The sequence below is a fragment of the Felis catus genome, chromosome E1, assembly GCF_018350175.1.
Source record: "Felis catus isolate Fca126 chromosome E1, F.catus_Fca126_mat1.0, whole genome shotgun sequence".
NCBI lineage: Eukaryota > Metazoa > Chordata > Mammalia > Carnivora > Felidae > Felis > Felis catus.
The window spans coordinates 33,571,882-33,597,702 of record NC_058381.1 but is presented as its reverse complement, the minus strand read 5'-3'; the positions used below and the strand labels follow the sequence as shown (position 1 = coordinate 33,597,702).

The window sequence follows — 25,821 nt, the reverse complement described above, 5'->3', positions numbered from 1 at the left end:
CCGGCAACAGCCCAGCCAATGAGAGAACGACACAACTCAGCCAATGAAAAGCCGCTACGCTTCCAACTCCCAATTTACTCCAGTGAACTTTTTGTTTTTAACAGCTTCCCAACTTCCCCCTTTTTCAATGTAAAAGCGCTTTTCTCTCCTTTGTTCTCAGGACTTGCTTTTGGTTTCCCTGTAGCTCGCTTGTCTGAGGTTGCAATTCTCTGCTATTCCCGAATCAACCCATTTTTGCTGGTAAACTGGCAATAGTATTTTTTTTAATTAAACAATTTTTTTAAAATGTTTATTTATTTTTGAGAGAAGAGAGAGACAGAATGCGAGCAGGGGAGTGGCAGAGAGAGAGGGAGACACAGAATCCGAAGCAGGTTCCCGGCTCTGAGCTGTCAGCACAGAGCCTGCTGTGGGGCTGGAACTCGTGAATCGGGAGATCAGGCCCTGAGCAGAAGTCAACGCTCAACAGACTGAGCCACCCAGGCTCCCCTGGCAATTGGATTTTTAAGGTTAAGGGGATATACATAGGTATGGCAGCCTCCAGACGTGGCACTTTGGGGATTTAGCTCCACTTCCCTGAAAATCTCCCAGCTCCGACTTCAGCCTCTTGGGTTCAGCCTCAGGCTGGTTGAAAGATGGCTGCAGTCAGTATTCAGGCTATCCTATCCCCATATCTAGGTCATCTGGAAGACAAAGAAAAGTAGCAGCTCTCCCTGTGTGTCTCTTTCACCAGCTAAGAATTCTTAGGTTCTTAAGAGAGATGTCCCCTCACATTTCGTTGGCCAGGATTGGGTTTTATACACCTTCCTAAATCCATCACTGGCAGGGGGAATAGGGCAACTTTGATTGGCTTAGATAAGGGGTCAGCAAGCGTCTTCTGTAAAGGGCAAACTAATACAGTAAGTCCTCTCCCCATCCGCGGGTTTGCTTTCCACCGTTGTTACCCACCGTCAACCGTGGGTAATGACTCGTCTGATATATGTTCAGAAGGTCAGTAGAGCCTAACTAACCCTTGGACACAACACCAACGTCATTCACCTCACCTCATCTCATCACTCAGCATCTTATCATCTCACATCATCACAGGAAGGGTGAGTATAGTATAATAAGATATTTTGAAAGAGACCACACTCGCATAACTTTTATTATAGTGTATTGTATACTTATTCTGTTTTATTATTAGTTGTTGTTAGTCTCTTACTGTGCCTACTTTATAAATAAAGCTTTATCAGGAGCACCCTGGGTGACTCAGTTGGTTAAGCATCTGACTTTAGCTCAGGTCATGATCTCGGGGTTCAGGAGTTCGAGCTCCGTGTCAGGCTCTGTGCTGACAGCTCATAGCCTGAAGTCTGCTTCAGATTCTGTCTCCCTCTCTCTCTGCCCCTCCCGCACTTGCGCACTGTCTCTCTCTCTCTCTCTCTCTCTCTCTCAAAAAAAGAAGTGAACATTAAAAAAATTAAATTAAGCTTTATTATAAGTATGTTTGTATAGGTAAAACATAGCATTTGGTACTATATGGTTTCAGGCATTCCCTGAGGGTCTTGGAATGTATCCCTATGGATAAGGGGGGGGGTTCTGTAAATGTTTTCAGCATTGTGGACCATGAGATCTCTGTTGTAACCACTTATCTCTGTTGTTGTAGCACAAAAGGAGCCATAGACAGTATGCGCTGAGATGAGTGTGGCTGTGTCCAATAACATTTTATTTACAAAAGCAGGCATTGGGTTTGACCATCAGGCCACAGTTTGCTGACAGCTGGCTTGCACCTGGGATTTGCCCATGGATAGGGTGACTATACGATTTTTAGTCCAAACCAGGGTACTTGGACATTGAAGGGGGATGCCATGACTTTTTAAACTTAAACAATAGGCATAAACTGGGACTATTCTAAAGTCATCCTGTGGGTCATGCGAAGGAAGGATGAATACCTGAACAACACTGGATCCTGACAGAAGTGGGGCCTTGCCGCTGAAGTGGCCAACAGTGTGTGCAACAGGTGAGAGGCAGGAGACGGGTCACGCAAGAGGTGAGGGAAAAACACAGGTGAGGAAAGAGCAAGTCCAAAGGAAGTGATGAGCCGACAGGGTGACGGAGACAGGGACAGGCCATCTGCCAGAGGGTGGTGACCACCAGGAGGGAGTTCAGATGCGTTCAAAGGGGAGCAGCTATTCAGACCACAGGGGGCATTCGGACCATGGTAAGAAAGTTAGCAGTTATTCTAAGTGCAGTCAGAAGCTCCTGGTTGGTTTAGAAGTGTGGCATCTCCTTCACATTAGGAAGATGCTCTCGCTGTGTGCAGAACGGATGGTAGGTGGCCAACGTGGAAACAAAGGGACTGGTTGGGACACAATTAGAGATGATCACGATGGACAAGTTAGCAGTGAAGACAGAAAAGTGGGTTGGTTTAGGAAATCTGTTTTGAGGAACGTGAAAAGGATTCACTGAAAGATCATGTATATGTGCCTGTGGGGACTGTTGTGGGTGGGGCAGGTATGAGAAAGAGAGTAATTATATTTGTATAACATTTATTTCCTGCCAGGTGTTTGCACATATTAAATCACTTGGCTCTTTTTAACAACTCTGTACTTTATTATTCTCATTTTTTTTCAATGTTTATTTATTTTTGGGACAGAGAGAGACAGAGCATGAACGGGGGAGGGGCAGAGAGAGAGGGAGACACAGAATCGGAAACAGGCTCCAGGCTCTGAGCCATCAGCCCAGAGCCCGACGTGGGGCTCGAACTCCCGGACCGCGAGATTGTGACCTGGCTGAAGTCGGACGCTTAACCGACTGTGCCACCCAGGCGCCCCTATTATTCTCATTTTTTTAAAGTAAAGAATGGAGGCACAAAGTGGTCAAGCTACCTGTCCAAAGACACACAGCTGGTAAATGGCAGAGCCATGATCTGAACTTGGACATCTGTCTGGCTGCAGAATCCATGCTTGCCCTTCTTATGCTGTTCTGTTTTTTGTGCTACATGTGCTGTCCTTATGACATTCCTGTGACCTAAGGATGTGGGTTGAGCCATTAGTTGGAGCTATACTCTACTGAGATGGGCGGAAACAGCACTGCCCCAGGAATAGCCTGTCCCGCTGGCTATCTGTGAGCCTGTCCCGCAGATCAGAAAGATGCATTTGGCAATGTCACCAGATAAGGTCATCTCTTAATTCTTCTTTAATTGTGTTTGATCACTACTTGATAGTTGTCGAGTTTATCGCATTATTTTAGGTCTTGGCTCTTTAGTGGCCTGGATGCTCACTGAGGAAGGAAATGGCATCTTTTTCATTTACGTATTACATCTACCATGTAGTCCTATTATTTGCATGCAGGAAATCCTCATTAAATATTACTTCATTTGATTTGGAAAGCCCTGGACTGCTTATTTTCTAGCCATTTAATTATTTAACTTGAGGCTTGCTAAAATTTTACACATTGCCTTTTAGTAGGAGCCTAGAGAGAAAACACTATCAATTTGAAAGCCTTTTCTGAATGTTACGATATTCTTAAATTTAATTTTACCTGTTCGCAGTTTTTAAGGTTTTTAAACACTTGAGTTTTAAATTTACTTTTCAAATGTTAACTTTTCATTGCAAAACAATTTCAATTTCCAAAAAAAGTCACAAAAATAGTGCAGGGAATTCCCTTGTACTCCTCACCCAGGCACCTTGAATGTTTGCATCTTACAACCACAGGTACAACTCTTTATGACTGATGAGCTCTCCTTCCTCTGGAGACACTGCTTTACTGTGCTGATTATTTTCCACTCTCCTGTTTTCCCCCTGTCTCTGTGGACGCTCCTCTCAGACTCTCTTGCTGGCTCCTTTCCAATCCTGTAACTTCTTGGTCCTCCTCCGGGCTTCATGCTCATTCCTCTCCTCCTCTCTAGTGACTTCATTCCCTTGATGATATCATGCAGGCTCTTTTAAACATCATTTATCCTTGAATTTATATCTATCATTCTGGCATCTCCCCTGAGCTCCAGATTTCTATATCAGCCTCCTTACTGGACTTTTCCACCACTGTTGCCTAACAGATATCGTGTATTTAATATGCCCGAATATGACCTGTGACCCCTTCAACCAAACCTTCACCAGATTTCTCATTTCATTAAATAACACCATCATTTACCATATTACTGAGGCCCCAAACCTCTGCTTCAATGTCCACGTATTCTGAGAAGTCTTTCCTGACTACTCGATCTGGATATCTGGATCCTTTTATTGCAACATGAACAAGGTGCCAGCTCTATAGCTGTAAGGACCTTGTTTATTTTGCCCAGTGTCTGCCAGACTGCCTGCCATATAGCATCACCCCCATATTGTTCGTAAGTGAATGGTTGATGAAGGAGCATGCATTGGACAAAATAAAATTCAATCGATATTTCTAGTAACTCTTAGGGGGTTTTTAAAAATTTGGGTAATCTGTTCCGAAGCAGTTTCCGAAGCCAATGTATGTTAGTTGTAAATAATGTAAAAATGCGTATACAGTTAATGCAAAGAAATTTGCTTTTACTCTTCTGTAAAGCTTTGTAAAGCATATAGCTTTGATACTTTCTTAAGATACTATGAATGATATTCTTCGAGGACAATAAAAAATGTATACTACCAACAACTAATGGTGAAAGAAAGCCTCAATGGTAAAACGTGAGAAACTTAGCAATAAAAAAAAGCCACTAAAACTATTGTTATATAGCATTTTCCAGGAAGTTCTAGCAAATGCGATAATACATGAGGAAAACAAGAAAAACAAATATGTGTGTGTGTGTGTATATGTATATACGTATATACATATATACGTATATACATATACATATATGTATATACATATATACATATATACATACATATATGTATATACGTATATACATATATGTATATGTATATACATATATACACACACATATAATTCTGTATTTATATTTATATATAAATATATATAAATATTTATATATTTATATATTTCACATATATATGTATATATTCATATTATATATTTATAATATATAAGATATATAGTATTTTCTTTATATTTACTTATAAATATATGTCATTATTATATATATTATTTAGATATCATTATTATATCTATGTCTATATATCATCTATATCTATATTTATATCTATATCTATATATCTATATCAGACTAAAAAAAGTAATGAGACTACCAGCTAAAGACATTCACCCACAAGAATAAAGAACATGGACGATCTTTTGGAAGCACAAAAGGTTAAGGTTGATCATCTCTCATGCAAAATTCACTTATAGACCCAAGAAATGTGAACTCTATGCTTCCAGAAGGAAAAATAGTGAAGCAAACTAATTTTTACTGTGGATCCATCAAAAGGCTCAGAAATGGGAGGCAATAGGTATGGGTGATATGGACCTTAAAACAGGAAGAGGGATTAAAAGGCTGTGTAAACTGCCCAGGCTCTCCCCATCCTCGCCCACATACATGATTGCCCTTGACTACTGTGGTAGCAGAAGACTGAATGTTTTCTCTGCAGAGGATATCTGTGGAAGCTCACAGCCTCAGTGGAGAGGGTTAGTACAAGAAGAAGGACATAGGTATACATTCATTCACCAACTACGGAGATCTTTACCTTTCCTCTCTCTTGGTGGCCCTTGAAGACAGAGGACCAGTTAGTTTACACCCTCCAGTCAGGAGACCATAAGAGGCTTTTGTAGTGAATTTGACCAGTTCAAGAGGAAAGACTAAAACGTATAACACTGGGGAGTTCCAAAAGAACTGGTTCAATCAGATCATCCCACTGTGAAGACATCTACTGGTGTCCACAGTGTTTCCAATCAATTTTTTAGTTTTTGTTTCTAAAATATGAGGGAACACAAAGATCACATCTACTGCAAACGTTAAAGGAACTTGAAAGAAACAAATTGTTTCAAGAGATATTTTTATTTATTTTTAATTTAAAAATTTTTTAATTTACTTTTTTCTTCACGTATAATTAACATGCAGTGTTAAATTTGTTTTAGGTGTCAATATGATGATTCAATAATTCTATACATTTCTCAGTGCTCATCATGATGATAAATGTACTCTAATCCCCTTTATCTATTTCACCCATCCCCCCACCCCCCTTCCCTCTGGCAGCCATTAGTTTGTTCTATTTAAGAGTCTGGTTTTTTGTTTGTTCATTTGCTTTGTTTCTTAAATTCCATGTATGAGTTAAGTCATATGGTATTTGTCTTTCTCTGACTGACTTATTTCACTTAGAATAACACTTTCTAGATCCATCCATGTTGTTGCAAATGGCAAGCTTTCATTTTGTGTGTGTGTGTGTGTGTGTGTGTGTGTGTGTGTGTGTGGCTGAGTAATATTCTATTGTATATATATGCCACATCTTCTTTATCCATTCATCTATCAGTGGACACTGGGTTGCTTCCATATCTTGGCTATTATAAATAGCCAACTATAAATAGTTGATTAAGTGTCTCACTCTTGATTTTGGCTCAGGTCATGATCTCAGAATCTGTGAGTTCAAGACCTGCATTGGGCTCCACGCTGATAGCATGGAACGTGCTTGGGATTCTCCCTCTCCCTCTCTCTCTGCCCCTCCCCTGCTCTCTCTCTCTCAAAATAAATAAACTTAAAAATAAATAAAACATTTAAAAACCCACCCAACCCTAAAGAATGGGAGTAAAATCAAATAACATTTTGCGAGCAAAACAGAGCTGTAGGAAATTAAGACTATAATTGCAGAAAGGCAAAATTTAAAAGAAGAATTGGACAATAGAATTGAGGCTCTATTTCAGAAAGTAGAGTCAAATCTCAGATGAGGAGAGAGGAAAAGAATTCGAGGAAAAGACTAATAAGGACAACAGTGGATGAGAGTTTCAGAAAAACAGAAAAAATGGACAAGGAGATGACACATGAAATAATTCAAGAAAATTAAAGAAGATCTAGAATGGAAGTACTCATGAGCGACTCATGATGCCAGAGTTGAAAGGCCCACTGAGTACCCTGCAAAATGGATGAAAAAAAAAATCCTCATCTTATTGTAAAATTTCATAACACAAGGGAAAAAAGGACCAAGAGTCTGCCTGGCAAAGTCCGTTTCCACGGAGACACTAGAAACTGGGAGACCTGCACAGAAATGCCTTCAAAATTTCTGAATGAAAATAATTTCTAATTTAGAATTCTATACCCAATGTCATTATCCATGAAGTGTGAGGGTAGAATAAAGGCATTTATAGACAGGCAAAAATTATTTCCTTTGCTTCAGGAAGCTACTGGCGGATATGCTCTGCCAAAATACAGTAATAAAGCAAAAGGAGGAAGAGATGGAATCCAAGAGACAATGTATCCAACATACCAGAGAGATCGTCAATGGAAGAGAAAGACAAAACAAAACAAAACAAAAAAACAAAACAAAACAAACACTATAGGTAGAGAGATCACACCTGAAGTAGACCTAAAGAGCAGACATCTCTAGTAAAAACTTCTCGAAAAAAACGAACATGAAAGAACACTTTATGTTTTTGGATATCTCGAGAGGATTTCACTCCACCAGGAAAGAAAATGATGACAAAGAGTAGCACATGGAAAACTATGCCTGCCTCACCCCCTCTAAAAAACCCCACCCTGGGACGCCTAGGTGGCTCAGTCGGTTAGGCTTCCGACTTCTGCTGGGGTCATGCAAGATCTCACAGTTCCGAGTTTGAGCCCTGTGTGGGGCTCTGTGCTGACAGCTCAGAGCCTGGAGCCTGCTTCGGATTCTGCGTCTCCCTCTCTCTGCCCCTCCCCCACTTGTGCTCACGCGCTCTCTCTCTCTCTCTCTCTCTCTCTCTCAAAAATAAACATTAAAATTTTAAAAAAAATTTTTAAAGAAATCCCCAGGCAAACAAATAAATAAATAGAAACAAAACAATGATAATGTCAGAATAAAAAGCTGACCAGGGAAGTTAAACTACTGTTTAGCTCTCAGTAGCATTTACATACAAATAACAATGTAAACATTGCTCAAATAAAAATTAAGAGACTGAGCAAAATGGGTGAAGGGAGTCAAAAGTTATAAAATAAGTCATGGGGATGTAATATACAGCATGGTGACTGTATTTAACAATACTGTATTGTGTATTTGAAAGTCGCTGAGAGGATCTTAAAAGTGCCCAGCACAAGAAAAAAGATTTTTTGTAACTATTTGTGGTGACAGATGTTAACTACACTTATTGTGGTAACTATTTTGCAATATACAAATATTTGTATATATCATTGTGTTGTACACTCGAAAGAAATAGAATGTTAAATGTCAATTATATCTCAAAACATTTTGAAGGATGGAACGAAGGGATTGTAAAAGAAAGCTTAATTAGACTTTTTATGGGAGAAAAATCAGTAGATAGTCCTTAAAACTAAAATGCTCAGTAAATAGTAATATAAGCAGGTTATCTAGAAATGTGGAGTTAACTACCGAAAGAACCAGCTCAAACATTTGAAGGTTGCTGCTAGGAATGAGGAAATGTGCAGGTGGGTGGCATGAGAGTGTTTTTAGGTGTAGCAGGATTTGTAGATGTATTTGACCCCTTTACCCTCTGTATGTGTATATGTTGTGATAACAATAAAAATTTAATGACAACAGCTAAAAAAGAATTACTAGAGAGAAATATCATTTCACAGTAGTAAGAGAACCAAAAATACCTGACGATAACCATGAAGAAAAATGTTTTGCTGTTATGTGAAGAAAACGGCAAAACTTTACCAGAAGGAAAAATGTATATAAATTCATAAAGAGACATAGTGTGTTCCTGAGTAGGAAGACTAAATATTTTAATATTGTCTATTCTTTATTTATAGTTTTAAGAAAATATCAATTGAAATATTATGAGAGGTTTTAGAGGCTTTGGTGAAATGTTATTAAATTTAATCTGGGAAATAAATAGGATAATTCTGAAAAACAATAAAGTAATGATAATACAATAACAATACAATAATAAGTTTGAAAAACAATAAAATAATAACTCTTTTCAAATGTTAAAAGGTATTTTGAGGTTAAAATTAAAGCAGAGTGGAATTGACACATTATAGTAAAATGGAAAAGAGTAAATAGCTTTTGAAAAACTCCATAGTTTACATAAAAACATATGGGTCGCCTGGGTGGCTCCATCTGTTAAGCGTCCAACTTCATCAGCTCAGGTCATGATCTTGCCGTTCGTGAGTTCAAGCCCTGCGTTGGGCTCTGTGCTGACAGCTCAGGGCCTGGAGCCTGCTTCAGATTCTGTGTCTGCCTCTCTCTCTGTCCCTCTGTCCCTATCTCCCTCCCTCTCTCAATCTGCCTCAAATTAATAATAATAATAATAATAATAATAATAATAATAATAATTTAAAACATCAAAAATGATGTTTTAAAATCTGATATTCAAATATTAGGTTAGATCTTATGATATATTAGAAAATACATTTTTGAGGGATTAAAGCATGAAATGTTTCAATATTAGAGAATATTTAGCAATGTTTAAATATTAGAAAATATTGGAGAAAAGATAAGCAATAATTAAATTGACCATGAGTTTAGGTGATTTTTCTAAGCGTTAAAACCAATAGCAAGAATCCCCCCATAAGGATAAAGAGTTTGTACTATATAAAAATGAGGTTTTGAGTGTTAAAACAGAACGCCCTATGCTTGCTGAGTCTATCAGGCATGTCTTTAGGGTGAGGAGCCAGGGACTGACTATTATGCTGGTGACCCTACCCCCATCAGTGACATGTGTTTTACTAGGGTTTGTACTGCCCCCTCCCAGTCCCTACTTCTCCGTCCCCCAGCAGCCTTAGCTTTCCCAGGTTACCCACTTAATTTCTCTATTTTAAAATTTTCAAATAATTGAATTTTTAAATAAAAATTATATATATTTGAGGTATGCAACATGATGATTTGATATGCATACACATAGTGACATGATTACTACAGTCAAGCTAATTAACAGATCATCTCCTCACATAGTTACCGTGTGTGTGTGTAGTTACAGCCCCTGAAGCCTAATCTTTCAACAAATTTCCAGTATTCACTACTCTCTTGTGAACTATGGTCATGGTGCTGTGCATTAGATTTCTAGATTCATTCTAGATTTCTTCTACATAACTGCACCTTTGTACATTTTAATCAACGTCTACCATTTCCCCTACCTCATCATCCCTCATAACCACTGTGGTACTTTCTGCTTCTGTATATCCAAATTTTTATATTCCACATTTAAGTGAGATCGTGCAGATTTTTTTTCTTTCTGCATCTGGCTTGTTTCACTTAGCATAGTGTTCTCCAGATTCTGTTTGCTTGATTGGGCATAAACACTCAGCTATCTCTTACTGTAGACAGGCATGGGGAAGGGGGTGTGGATGACCATCGGAGTTTTTCTGGGAACAGAGGTAGTCTTCCTCTTCACATTTACCCTTCCTCTCATCAGCCTGACCCTCTCTGGAGGTCTCCTGGGCAGATGGGGTTCCTCTTCTGCTTATTCCCTTCTTGATTTTGGGGGCTGTGGGTCCTCCAGACTGTTTCCATTATCAACATGTTTCCATCTCCTTTTAATTTTTTTAATTAATTATTTAAAGCCTTATTGAAATATAATTGATAGGTAAAAAATGGCATCAATTGGGGCGCCTGGGTGGCTCAGTCGGTTAAGCGTCCGACTTCGGCTCAGGTCATGATCTCATGGTCCGTGAGTTCGAGCCCCGCGTCGGGCTCTGTGCTGACAGCTCAGAGCCTGGAGTCCATTTCAGATTCTGTGTCTCCCTCTCTCTCTGCCCCTCCCCTGTTCATGCTCTGTCTCTCTCTGTCTCAAAAATAAATAAACGTTAAAAAAATTTTTTTTTAATGGCACCTATCTAAAGTATGCGTTTTGATGAGTTTGGGCGTATACAAATACCCGTGATATGCTTCCATGTATTTTGATAGAAAAAAAAATCTGTTGCAATTTCTCCTCTGCTGATGCTCCCCTTGTGTTCTTTTTGTCCCTCTGGTTTTATTTCCATTTTTTCCTACTGTACCATAATTTTAGTGGAAACACAATAGAGACAGAGAAAAACACTGTTGGCTCAGTCAATCATCTGGAACTAGTAGTCTTTCAATAAATGTTGTAGGAATATTTGATTTAATGGAAATGGAAGCATACTTTACAATTTTAAATAAAATGCCAAATAATGAAATGTTTCCTATCAAAATTAGCATTTCATAGAGAGATGCTTTTATAAATAGATATAAAAAATAGTAATGACTCAGTGGGCTACAAGGGCAAAGAAATAAACTAAAGAAATTCAAATAACCAATAAGTCTTTGGGAATATTTTAAACCTTGTTAATAATCAAATGAAGGGAAGTTTATGTAACAAAGTATTCTTTTCCATGTGTTAAATTGAATCTTTAAAAATTTTATGTTACTTAATACTGAGTGCTGGGAGGTAGCCCCTTTATAGACTGCCAGTGAGCATGCACATTTGAAACTTGTTGAAAGCACTTTAGCAAGATGTGTTACGGACACTTTCCTATGTTTCTTTTTTTGAATCAGAAGATCAACTTCTAGGCATCTACCTTATAAGTACAATAAGAAATGTGGATAGGGGCACCTGGGTGGCTCAGTCAGTTGAGCATCTGACTTCAGCTCAGGTCATGATCTCATGGTTTGTGGGTTCAAGCCCTGCGTTGGGCTCTGTGCTAACAGCTCAGAGCCTGGAGCCTAGTTCGGATTCTGTGTCTCCCTCTCTCTCTGCCTCTCCCCTGCTTGCAGTGTGCCTCTCAAAAATGAACACTAACAAAATTTTTTTTAAATGTGGGTAAATCATTGCAACATTACTAGTCTAATAGAGGAAAAAATGGAAACAACCTCTGTCACCAACAGGGGTAGAATTTAAAAATAAATTATAATAAATCCATGCACTGACTATTATGTAGTCATTAAAAGAATATTTCAAAGAATATTTCATCTCATTAGAAAATATGCATGATAAATTAGATTTTAAAGAGTTACTTAGGATCCAAATTAAGTAAACAAGGTTTTCACTTTTGGAAAAAATACTTATGTAGAGAGATGTCTCTGTTTCCATGAAATGGAATGCCCAATATTTTTGCTTCCTAGGCCTGTTTACACTTCTACTGTGTTTGTCTTGATTGATGATGAACTCTTTCATAGACGGGAGGGTATGTGATTCTCATCAGGGGGCCTGACACATAATATATGTTTTATAGGTATTTGTTGAATTATTAAATGAAGGGATTAATGTATGAATGATTGGTTGAATGAATACATGTATAATATAGTCCTAGAAATGGAGAGCTAGTCAGATGGTGGCCTGGTACAGGTGGAAGAGGGAGGTAAAAAGAAAGAGATGAAAGGAATAGGAGTGAAGATATATCACTGGGCAGAGGGCCAAAGAAAGGAAATTCAGTTAAGCCGGGCTATATAGAGAAATAAAGGCAAAGAGACCAAAAAAGAGTAATAGAAATGTGCCACGATATTGTAGAAATTAAGTCAGAACTATCTGGACTTAAATTTTAAGTTCATGTCTTATTGGCTATGTAATCATGCAGTAGAAAATAGGACAGTTCTTCCCTAGTGGATGAAATGAGATAACATGAACATTTCTTGGTACTGAGTAGGCCCATGACAGAGAAAAAAGCAACAGATTCAAGGAGACAGAGAGACAAAGAAAGAAAACTCTTTTGATGGGGTGCGGTATCAACGCAAAGTATTGGGAATAAAACATATTATTTCAGGGGAGAGGTAATACAAAAGCCACTCTCTTGGGAGCTAAAAAGGAAGCATGCATTTTCGCTGCTGTGCTATCCTGTTCTCAACACTGCCATTTGTCTGCTGGTGGCGCACTTAAATTATATCAGCAGCTAATAGGTAAAAATCAACTTCACAAAGAGTCAAGTCTATAAAACAAAATCCTTTTAAAGTAGGCTTCATTGCCTGTCATGGTGTTTACTCAAATTATATCTCTCTGGAGTTCAAAAAATATTAAAAATAATTATTTACGGTTCTTGATTTGTTTAAATGGGAATAGAGAATACGGTGTGTCTTTTGATTGGTTCAAGGGGCAGTGGGACAGAGAGATAAAATGTTGGTTATGGTTTTGAGCCCAGCCAAGTGTTAAAGACTGTATCTTGCAGTCATCCCACATTCTTGTCAGTGAGATGGTTTGGTTGAGCCTGGGCTTTGAAGACACATGTGTTTGGGTTTGAATCTCAACTCCAGTACTTACTAGCTCAGTAACCTTGAGACTGACTGTGAAACTATGAAGTCATATTGCTTTCATCTGGGAAGATCATCAATGATGGTAATTTCCTAAGGTATTGTAGGAGTTAGTGAAATTTGTATAATCTTCCTAACATTCCCAATAATACTTGGCTTTAGTGAGAATTTTGGGCTTCCTATATTCTTTGGGAGTTTGGGTGGCTAACAGGTATTTGAAGAGAAATTGTTTAAAAATGTTTATCCATGTATCATTACAATTGATGCATTTCTCCAGTTTTGGTCTGGATTTTTCTATGCAAGCCTGCAAGGGATTTTTGCCTGCTTCCGTAGGATTTTATGATGACTGTCTTGCTTGCTTGTTCTCTAGTTGAGACAAAGGCAGTCAGGAAATATTTCACCAGTGTGGAAAAATGAGCATCCAGTTCTGACAAGCAGCAATTCCCTTCTTCAAGTGCATCTTTTGGACGTAAACAGAAGAGTTAGAAAAGTACATATACCTCATTCATCACAGCTTCAGAGAAGCAGATTCTGTCATTCTAGAATCAAAAATGAGCATTCAACTCCAGGAGAAAGAAAGAAATCAATTATACCAGTGGCATTAAAGAATCATAACAAAGAAACTAAGAAGCACAGAATGAGATCTTATATTTTCTTTAAGTTGGAGAAGCCAAACTTCCATTTTTTATACTTGGAAAGAACATCAATGAGATTGATTGGGAAAGGCTAGTAGAATGTTAAAATTATACAGCATTTTTGCAGCCTGACTGTAATTTGCACACACAATGGGCTATTATCTATGCATTGTTCAAAGGAAGAACAAAAAATAAATTAATTGCTTCTTCCCTTCCCTCCTTCCTAAAAGCCTGATCAAGTGATTTGTCTTTAAACTTAGTGCAGTGAATGGTTTCATTATCATTTTTAAATTTTTGGTTGTTTTCTTTAGGGAAGGTGATAAAAAATTAACAAAGAAGTTGTTGGTTTTCAAAATTCTCTCTGGGCATGGCGGCTGCTGGAATATTAGTATGATTCATACCAAAACTTCCTCTGGACAGTCTGTTAGAGTTCAGATTTTTAAGAGAACACATTAGCATCTGCATGACCCAGTGTTTGGAATAACAAAGAATTGGGTTTAAGAGTTTTCATCATCAAATGTATTCACCAGCGTATGACTCTATCAAGTATATCCAACAAGTACAGTTTATTCTTGCTAATCTTGGTTGCAGTCTTAGCACTTCATCTTAACATACCTCATGACCATCCTCTCTTGGAGAATTTTGGAAAATCACTGAAACAACGAACTTTTACTAAGGATCCACTATATTCCCTGTGCTCTGCGAAGGAAATGAGCCGGTCTACTATACTTGACACATAACTCCTTCTATTTTAGCCCCAAGAGTGATCTCTTCCCTATGGGTATCCCTTAATGCCAACCATAAGTGGTGTGACGGAGGTCTAAAGGATCTATAACCCCAGGCAGACACGTGCGCCAGTACTGACAAAAAAACTTACTGCTCTGTGGCATCGGGTAAATTATTAGTGGAAAATGCAGGAAGTATTAACTGTTTGGCAAGTAGGTCTTCATTAGAGTCTGAATTAAATGACCATCCTCTGTACTCCATTAGGAACTTATAAATACCTTTATCACATGCACTTATGGTTTATTGAAGTTGTTAATTTCCAAGACTAGGTCTTCTTTTAAACCGTAAGATCCCTGAGACTCAGGTCTGTGCCTTATTCATCTTTGTAACCTGAGCCCTTAGTGCAGTGATATTGTACCCTCTAGATCCTGAAACATCTTGGAAATTGAATGGTAGTGTGAATCAGGTTGCTGGAATTCAGAGCCATGGAGTGTTAGCGCCAGACATGACTGAGGGTCCGTTGTTGTTATGTATAATGGCATATAACCAATTTCCTACTGAGGCATATTTATGTTTTGTTCATTTTCTTACTTTTACAGATAATACCATACTGATTATATTTGTGTTTATATTTTTGCGAACATGTGTAATGATTTCGCAATATACATTTTGTGTGTGCGTGAGCAGTGGTATGTGTGGGTCTAGTGATTGACAATATAAAATATTGATGTAAATAATCACTCCAAAAGCCTTATATACTCCCACTAAAAGTGCAGACTGTTTCTCTACACTTCAAAAAAAAATCAACATTAGGCATTTTAAATAATTTACTTTTCCAAACTCATAAATACAAATGGTAACATTTTGCGTTTTTATGTGTACTTTCTAAATATATTTGACTGACACATATTTATTGGCACTGACATTCTTTCGTGAATTTGCATTCTTCACCTGGTTTTCCTCTTTTAATTGGGGTCTATCTTTCTCTCACTGACTTGTCATCATATAAATGGAATCGTACGATATGTCCAAGTTTTTGGTTGGACTTCTTTCACTTAGGAAAATGCATTTGAGGTTCACCCCGTTGTATGTAAATCAATCGTTTCTTGTTTTTGTTTTTGATAAATAGTACTCTTTGTATGGCTATATTAAAATTGGGGCATACATTTACCAGTGGAAGGATCTGGGGGTGTTCCCAACTTTTGGCTGTACAGATAAAGGTGCTGCAAACCTCTGTGTAAATTTTTTGTGTGTGAATATAAGTTTTTATTTATTTGGGGGAAATACCTAGGAGAGTTTTTTCTGGATATCATAAATGTATCTAACTTTATAAGAAGCTGCCAGAGAGGTTTTTGAATGGCTGTATAATTTTACACTTCTACCAGCAGCATCTGAAAATTCCTTGTGCCTCATCCTTGCTTTGGTATAGTAACTAAAAACATTATTATTATTATTTTTTAGTTACTATAATGGGTGTTAGTGGTATCTCATTGTGGGTTTAATTTAAATGTCCCTAATGAGTAATAATGTGGAACATCTTTTCATATACTTTCTTGCCATCCGTGTATCTATTTTGGCAGGGTTTCTACTTAAATCTTTTGTCTGTTTTCTTTAATTGGGTTGTTTTCTTATTTTTTTGAGTTTTGAGGGTTGTTTATATATTTTCAAGACAAGTCTTTTGTTAGAAATATGACCTGCAAATGTTTTCTTTCAGTCTGTTGTTTGTTTTCTCATTCTCTGACTGGTGTCTTTTTAAAAACTTGAAGTGTAGCTGACACGCAATGTGCACAACGTTCAGGTGTACAACATACTGATTGCACAAGTCTCTACATTATGCTATGCTCATCACAAGTGTAGCTACCATCTGTCACCATACAATGCTACCGCAGTGCTATTGACTATATTCCCAGTGCTGTGCCTTTTATTCCCATGCCTAATTCATTTCATAACCAGAAGCCTGTATCTCTCACTCCTCTTCACTCTTTCTGTCCATCCCCCCATCTCCTCCCCTCTGGCTACTATCAGTTTATTCTCTGTATTTGTGAGTCTATTTCTGCTTTTTGTTCATTTTATTTTTTAGAATCCACATAGAAGTTAAATCATAGGGCATTTGTCTTTCTCTGACTTATTTCATTTAGCATAATACCCTCTAGGTCCATCCATGTTATTGAAAATGGCAAGATCTCATCATTTATTAGAGCTGAGTAATATTCCACTGTGTGTGTGAGTGTGTGTGTGTATCCACCTTCCTTATCTATTTATCTATTGATGGACACTAAGGTTGTTCCCAGATCTTGGCTATGGTAAATAATGCTGCAATAAACATAAGGGTGCATACATCTTTTTGAATTAGTGTTTTCTTTTCTATGGATGAATACTCAGTAGATGAATTACTGGATCATGTGGTATTTCTATTTATAGTTTTTTGAGGAAATTCCATGCTGTTTCCACAGCGGCTGCACCAGTTTACATTCCCACCAAAGGTCACGAGGGTTCCTTTTTTTCTACCTCCTCACCAGCACTTGTTATTTCTTGTCTTTTTTTTTGATGTTAACCATTCTAACATGTATAAGGTGATATTCTCACTGTGGTTTTGATTTGCACTTCCCTGATGATTAGTTATGTTGACTCTCTTTTCATGTGTCTGTTGGCCATCTGTATGTCTTCTTTGGAAAAATGTCTATTCAAGTTCTCAGCCCATTTCTTAATTGGATTATTTGTCTTTTTGGTGTTGAGTTTTATCAGTTCTTTATATATTTTAGATACACAACCTTCTATCAGATATTATTTATAAATATCTATCATTTGTAAATATCTTCTCCCACTCAGTAGGTTGTCTTTTCATTTTACTGATGGTTTCCCTTATGATACAAGAGATTTTTATTTTGATGGAGTCCCAATAGTTTATTTTTGCTCTGATTTCCCTAGCCTTAGGAGACAGATTAGAAAAATGTGGTGACAGCGATGTTAAAGAAATTACCGCCTATATTTTCTTCTAAGAGTTTTATGGTTTCAGGTCTCACATTTAGGTATTTAATCCATTTTGAGATTATCTCTGATGTATAGTGTAAGAAAGTGGTCCAATTTCATTCTTTTGCATGTAGCTGTCCAGTTTTCCCAACACTATTTTTTTTTTTCCTCATTGTATGTTCTTGCCTCCTTTGTCATAGGTTAATTGACTATATAAGTGTGAGTTTATTTCTCTGCTCTCTATTCTGCTCTGATCTATGTGTCTGTTTGTGTCAGTACCATAGTGTTTTGATTCGTAGTATATCTTAAAATCTGGGATTCTGATACCTCCAGCTTTGTTCTTTTTCAAGATTGCTTTGGCTCTTTGGGGTCTTTTGTGATTCCATACAAATATTAGTATTATTCTAATTCTGTGAAAAATGCTGTTGATATTTTGATAGGAATTGCATTGAATCTGTAAATTGTTTTCAGTAGTACAGACATTTTAACAATATTAATTCTTCCAATCCATGAGCATGGAATATCTTTGCATTTGTTTGGGTCACCTTAAATATTTTTTATCAGTGTTTTATTGTTCTTGTGGTACAAGTCTTTCACACCTCCTTGGTTAAGTTTATTCCCAGTATTTTATTCTTTTGGGTTCAATTTTAAACAGAATTGTTTTCTTAATTTCTCTTTTTGCTATTTCATTATTAGTGTATAAAGGTACAATTCTGTATCCTGGTAGTTACTATCCCTGCACTACTATCCTAGCAGCTTTTGGGGGGAGTCTTTAGGGTTTCCTATGCACAGTGTCATTGAATGGTGTCTTTTGCATAGCAAAATAGCCAATTTTGAAAATCTCCAATTTACCTTCATGTTTTTCTTTTTGGATCATGCTTTTGGTTTCAAATCTAAAAATTACTTGTCTACCTCAAGGTCATAAAAATTTTCTCCTATGTTCTCTTCTAAAAGTGGTATAGGTATTAGATTTTACATTTAGGTGTATGGCCCATTTTGAGTTAATTTTTACACATAAAGTGCGAGATATGGGTTGAGGTTAAATTTTGTTTGCATATGGATGTCCAATTGGCCTAACACTATTTGTTGAAAAGACTATCTTTTGTCCATTAAATCGAACCTTGGTCAAAAATCAGTTGACCATATTTGTATGGATCTTTATCTCAACTCTGTATTCAATTGCTATATCTATACTTTTACCAATATTACACTGTTTTGATTATTGTAACTTTATAAAAAAAACCCTTGAAATCAGATAGTGTGTGTTGTCTAACTTTATTCTTCTTTTTCAAAGATGTTTTGAATTCAGTTTTAATTAAGGTAAGGGAGTGACATCATCACGATGGCAACATAGGACGCTCACTGACTTCAGCCCCCTTCATAAGAGTAAAGTTGGAGGCATCACTCTTCCTGATTTCAAACTATATTATAAATCTATAGTAGCGATCAAAATAGCATGGTGTTGGCATACAAACAGACACATAGTAACTATCCAGAGGCAGAACACCATTATGAAAATCCCAGAACCCTTGGATGTAAGGCTGAAGCACCTCTGTGGATAGCACAGACTGAGGAGCAGCTACACTTTAACCAGGTTGCCCCTCCCCCAGGCTGGACCAATGCAGCACCACATAGCTCCCATGGGCCTACAGTTTCGCCAGTGGGAAAATGAGAACCCAAGCCTTGAGGGACCCTTCACCTCAAAAGGATCCATGACCCTGGGGATCAGATAGAGACTGGAATGGGGGTGGGGCTTACAGCCCAGATCCCCAGCCAGCAGCATTGCCCATCTGCTGAGCAGGACCAGTGCCCCATCTGGCCAGGGACCTCAGTTGGTGGATTTCCCTGATTTGGATACCCAGCCAGTGGGAAATACCAGCTGTAGAGCCTATCCTAATGTCGTGACTGGGCAGGGGAGCAAATATGTACCTTGTCCAACTACTGAACATAATTTCTGCTGTTACCCCTTCAGGAAACATGGCCACAGACATCCAGCAGCTGTAGAGCACATCAGGTGCCCACTCAGGTGGGCAGTCAAGCCAGCAGCCTGGTCCAGCTGTTGAGCATAACCTCTGGTCCTCATAACCAGGGAGACTGAACAGTGACCCTAAGTAGCCATGGAGCACAGCCTATGGTACCACCCAGCCATAGAGTCAGGACTACAACCCTACCAAGCAGTGGAGTCCAGCATACAACCTTGTCTGATTGCTGAACACAGCCTGTGGCTTTCCCCTAGGCAGGGAGTCCATCTAGAGAACCCTGCCCAACCAGAGAGCCCAGCCAGCAACTTCACCCAATAGTTTAGTACAGCCAAAGGTCTACACAATCACAAAGCCCACTCAATTTGGGGACACAGTCTGTGACCCTGTTCTGCCATTTGCAACAACTTGGATAAATATTGAGGGTATTATGCTATGTGAAATAAGCCAGAAAGAGAAACCCAAATATTATGTAATCTCACTTACATAGGAACTCATAGAAACAGAACATAGATTGGTGGTGGCCAGGGGTGAGAAGGTGGAGGATATGGGTGAAGTTGGTCAAAGGGTGCAAACTCCCATTTATGAGCTGAGTATGTTCTGAGGGCTTAATGTACAGCATGGTGACTAAAGCTAATGATACTGTATTATAAACTTGAAAGTTTCTAAAAGAGTAAATCTTAAAGGTTCTCACCAAAAAAAAAATGTACTTACATGAGATGATGGGTGTTTTAATTTACCTTATTGTGGTAATCATTCACAATATATACATTTATCAAACAATCACATTGAACACTTTAAACTTATATAATGTTATGTGTTAATTATATCTCAATAAATCTGGAAAAAAACAAATTAAGATAGGGATCAAAACTATTTTATTATAATTTATTAAAAATACCAGTTTCTCCCCAGTGAATTGCAGTGGTATATTTGCCATTAGGTGACCTTATATGAATGGTTCTGTGTCTAGATTCAGCATTTTCTTCCATTGCCTTGTCTATCATTGTACCAATACCTGTGTGATTCTTTTTAATTGCTCTCCTTTCACACTAGATTGGCTTATTTCTGGGATTTCTATTCTGTTCCATTGATCTCTATGTCTGCTTTTATGCCTGTACCTTGCTATTTTGATTAATGCTATAGATTTATAATGTATTTTGAAATCAGGAAGTGTGATGCCTCCAGCTTTGTTCTTGCTAAGATTGCTTTGGCTATTTGGGGTCTTGTGGTTCCATATGAACTTTAGGATTGTTTTTCTATTTCTGAGGAAAATACAATTGGAATTTTAATAGGTATTGCATTGAATCTGTAGATTGCTTTGGGTAATGCAAACATTTTAACAATATTAATTCTTCTAATCCATGAACATGGATGTTTTTCTGTTTATTTGTGTCTTCTTTAATTTTTTCAACAATATGTACATACAAGTAAGGAAAGCTAATACTAGATAATCTATTTATTATATTCTGTGCTCAGTATTGAATTAAAATGCATCAGGTAAAATACATGCAAAAGAGTAAGCATGAGTGGATTTGGTTTTGCCAATATTCATCTTCTGGGAAGTCACATAGCCTCATTGGATCCCAGGTTTTGTTTTTGTTTGCTGGTTTGTATGTTTGTTTTTTTGTTTGTTTATATCTAGAATGGTAATGTATCTGGCATACATACCTTACTGGATTTTTATGATAATCAGATGAATAAAAGCTAATTTTAAATACACACACACACACACACACACACACACACACACACTTATATACACTTTGTAAATGGCAAAGCCCTATGCCAAAATAACATGCCAATGGCAAAGATAACTTTCCTTTTACTAATTTCTGGACCCAGGTGTCTAGAGACTTTTTCTTAACCTTATTTTGCTGCTGTCTCTCTTATTTGATAACAGAATTAGATCTAGAAAGCCAAGGTGGTGTAAGAAGGTAGATTATATGCACTTTTTCTTCTATCAGATGCTCCTTTTCATGAACAAGAGTACATATTTCCCTGAAACTGAATCTGGGGGTATAATACACATGTTTTCCCAAATAAAGCTGTGTGGGACGTAATTTCAGACCTCCTGTTTGCCAGCCAGTTCATCTCCATAATTCAGAAACCCCTGGCATGGTTAGTATCATTCATTTGTGCCAATAAAGTCCAGTACATCCTGCCACAGAATTCTTCCTGCTGTCATAAAGGGACTCAGGTACCTTTGAATACCATATGCTGACAATAAGTCTAACCTAATAGCCAAGCTCATGGTCCCCTCATTGCTTTTAAGTCATTCCTCAGCATCACAGGGACCCCTTCAAAACTACCATTTAGCTGTCACACATGTCAGCAGACAAGAGCTAAGGGATGATAAATAACAGCATCACCAAACACAACTTGGGCCAGCATGATCTCTGCCAACTTTCTCTGAAAATGCTGATCTTTTGCTGCTTTAAGATGGTGAAGTCCAAGGCAACACAGTCAATGAAACTTCCCTAGCAGACCTTTTCTCTCTTCAACAGCCCCACCTACTTGGCTCATGAGACCAAGGATTCTAGTCTTCTTGAAGACACAGGTTGACAGATTTAGGAAGGAGCAGCTGGTCAGGGCCCTGGCAATTAGCAAAGGGAATCCAGACTCTCCTACAAAACTCTTTATTTGGGGAAGATATTTCACATGGCCTGAAATGGGCCTGTTGCCCTTGCTGGTATCAGCTATTAGATAGTGTTGCTGGTCATGCCCTGAACTTTATCCAAGTGATCTTTTGACCTAAAATTTCCTTTCTCCATTGCTTCAAGCTCATAATCTCCCCATCACTTCTCTGACCTTATCTCTTACCAGACAGTTTGCCCCAGCCACATTGGCCTCTTCGTCAGTCTCCAGACCCACCAACCTGCTTTTGCCCCGGGGTCTTCACTATTCTTCAGTTGAAATGCTCTTCTCCTGGGTATGTATAATGAGACTTGCTCTGTTTGTGGCCTGTTGATGTGTCAGAAACACCACCCTCTCCTCCATTTCTCTTTCCCTGTTTTATTTTTCTCCGTAGCAGTCATCACTGCTCACTTATATATTAATTATTAATTAATTAATTACTAATCATTTATTAATTGCTTTATTTGTCACTTGTTTGTCACTGTCCCTGTATTTGGAATGTGAGTTCCACTAGAGTAGGGGTTGTGTCTATGTGTGCGCTGCTCCTATAGAGAAGCAATTCAAATATTGTCGAAACTGATGGCAATGCAACCCCTCCCCCAAATCTCAGTTAAAATGTGCCCCTTACTTCATTAAGCCATCTCTCATCCCTAACCTCTAACTTTGGTTCTCTCCTCTCTTCCTCTGCTTCTATAACCCTTTATTAGGACATTGAACATAGGGCATGTGGCTGGCTCAGTTGGTTTAACTTCTGACTTCGGCTCAGGTCATGATTTCACGGCTCATGAGATCGAGCCTCACCATCAGGCTCTGCCCTGACAGGGTGAAACCTGCTTGGATCTTCTGTCCCCTGTCTCTTTGCCCTTCCCCCCTCCCTCCAAAATAAATAAACATTTAAGACATTGAGCACTTTTTTACCTGATCACATACCTAGTTGTTCTACATATAATAGGCATTATAATTTCATCTTCTTGATTAGACTATAAGCTCCTCAAGGATGTGGGCTATTTTATTAAAGTTTGAATCCCCCAAATTACTGTGACTTATGTTAATTAAGTATTTGGGGAATAAATGAGTGGCTTTAACATAGTAAATTCCTTCCTTCCTTCCTTCATTCACTCATTTGTTTAACAACAGACTACCAGTCTCATCTCTGGGTGCTGGGGAATAGCAATGAACAAAACAAAGAAAAAAACAACATTGGTAAGTCATATATTGAGTTACCTATGTATTACTGAATATTTTACATAAGTTATTGTTACCTGCATTTAATCTTTATGATAGTTCTATATGATGGATGTTATTATTCCTATTTAAAGTTTGAGGAAACTGAATATACTAAGCTGTTGAAGGGTATTTTTCTGGATTCAGTTGCCATCTCTCCAATGCCAATGTACACATTCTAAGCAATATGCCATGTATTCAGGCTTTGTGAAGAATTCTGATGTCTGAGGACAGTGGTCACTCTGGGGCATTTGATGACTATGGTTGGATGACATTGACACAAGCCTGTTGTTGGCAGAGGATGTTTGCTGATTTGGAATAGTTTCTTCAACATACCCCTTCCCAGAGCCCCTGTGAGGAAGCACAGCCCTGCTGCTGGGAGGCAGGTGTGCTTTCTGGAGGACACTCCCCATGTTTCAAATCACATCTCTTCTGCTTCTGTTTCCAGCCCCTCTCTAGGCTTCTGTGAGCTTCTGCCTTCAATGGCTTGTGCCTGTGGCTCCTCTTTGGAAGCCACTTTTAAGCCACTGGAGCCACTTGTGCTTAAAGTACAAAAAGTGGGAAGTGCCTGAGTTTGTCTCCTCTCCACTCTTGTTTCCAGGGGTGGTCAGGATGAGTGTAAGTTCTGGAAACCTGCCTGAAATTGTACCCTTGCTTGACCTTTTTGGATTTCCCCAGTCTCCTACTGGGTTTTCCTCAAATTTACATAACAAAATCACTTGCTCATAAATCCTCATCTCAGGGTCTGGCTTGAGGAAGCCAACTGAAAATAGTCTCCTAGTTGAAAGCATCTAGAAAATGTTTTCCCTAGGAAAGGAAGAGTATTTGCCACCTGGACTCAGTTCTGCCCTTTTGGAGAAAGCTGCTTGCTGCTGGGTCAGGACTGGTCCTTGACAGTGTCCCTTGGCTGCCTCTTAGATCGGGGTCCTAATCTAACCCAGATTGGCAGGAAAAATAAGTTGGGCTTATTTATTTAGATGTTGTGTATGGTTGCCCCAAATACACACACACACACACACACACACACACACACACACACAAATATACATATATGTAGTCCAATGAAATAAGTGTTGAAAAAACTTATTTTTAAGCCCATTCATTCCATGTAGCATTTATTGAGCCTTCATTATTTTCCAGCATTATACAAAAATAATATATATTTTTTACCCTTGAGGAACTCATAATATGTAAGGCAGGACAGACATGGTTAATAAAAACACAGTGCAGCTGGGTAAGTGCCACAGAGAGGTTGGTATAAAGTGCCAGAGGCCAGAAGAGGGAGCTATAACTTCTGGTAGGGAAAAAAAAGGTAGAAAGATTTCACTGAGAAGATAACATTTGAGCTCCTTTTGGAAGAAGGGAGAGAAATTACCAGAAGGAGAGAGAGTGTTGCCTAGGACGAGAGAACACTGGAAGTATAAGAAGCATAGTTTATTAACGGATTAATTTGTAGTGTTTATTGTTGTTGTTGTTCCCCACTCCCACAACACTTCCTTTCCACTTCTTTTTTTTTTTTTTTGATGTTTATTCATTTATTTAGAGGGAGAGCATGAACACACACATGCTTGAGCTGGGGAGGAGCAGAGAGAGAGGCAGACATGCAGGGCTTTGAACCCATGAACCATGAGATCATGGCCTGAGCTGAGATCAAGAGTCAGACACTTAACCAACTGAGCCATCCAGGTGCCACTCCTTTTCATTTCTAAGATGAAGGCCAAACAGACAAATGAATAAATAAAGCAGGGGAGCTCCGTGTTTGGGGCTTAAAGGTGATATCTGGAAGCAACCTCCTTCCAGTGGATGCCGAGGGGACAGCGGGATGTGTGAGAAGGGAGGTGCACGGCTGGGGTATAGGGGGGAGGGGGAGAAGGGGAAGCTGAGGTCTGTAGACCTCCTGGGTTTGGACAGCAGTCATGTCACCCGTGAGTGTGGACAGCACCTCTGAATACTCTGCTCAGTATACTATACAGTTTATACCCTGAAGTATAAAATTGTAAAGAGCCCTAGAGGAGGGGGTGGGTAAGGAGGCAGCACCATATTGACTAAGACTGAATTTCCCTTCAACCGGGTTAAAATGGGTACAACATTAGATCTAATCAGTTCAGAGAGAACAAAGAAATGAGATATTTCTTGCATATAAGTTTTCAGAGTGAAATTCAATACTTATTTCTGGCTTGATACACATGGGGAAATTTGAGTGGTTTGCATGGCTCACATATAGGATGAAAGGGGAGTTAGGGAGGTTGGATGGGAGGCAGGTTATAAAGCTTTTGTGTGTTGTGATTGTTTTATGCACTGATAAGAAACGTTACATATCTTTAAATAGAAAATCTTAACAGGCTCACGACAATGCTTGGGAGGGAGTCAAGATTGGGTGGAAGGCCTCTGCACAGTGGCCACAGTGACAGGCAGATATGATGTAGAAAGGCAGAAGATCTGTCCTTGCCT

The 25,821-nt window shown here is 38.5% G+C and overlaps 1 long non-coding RNA gene across 1 annotated transcript; it reads left to right on the top strand.

Annotated features, from left to right (window-relative positions):
- Positions 1-380: 380 nt before the first annotated feature.
- On the top strand, positions 381-24,852 carry LOC123382021. Its single transcript, XR_006589775.1, has 3 exons — positions 381-1,088; positions 22,336-22,441; positions 23,284-24,852. It is a non-coding gene; the product is annotated as an uncharacterized LOC123382021 (long non-coding RNA).
- Positions 24,853-25,821: the final 969 nt, after the last annotated feature.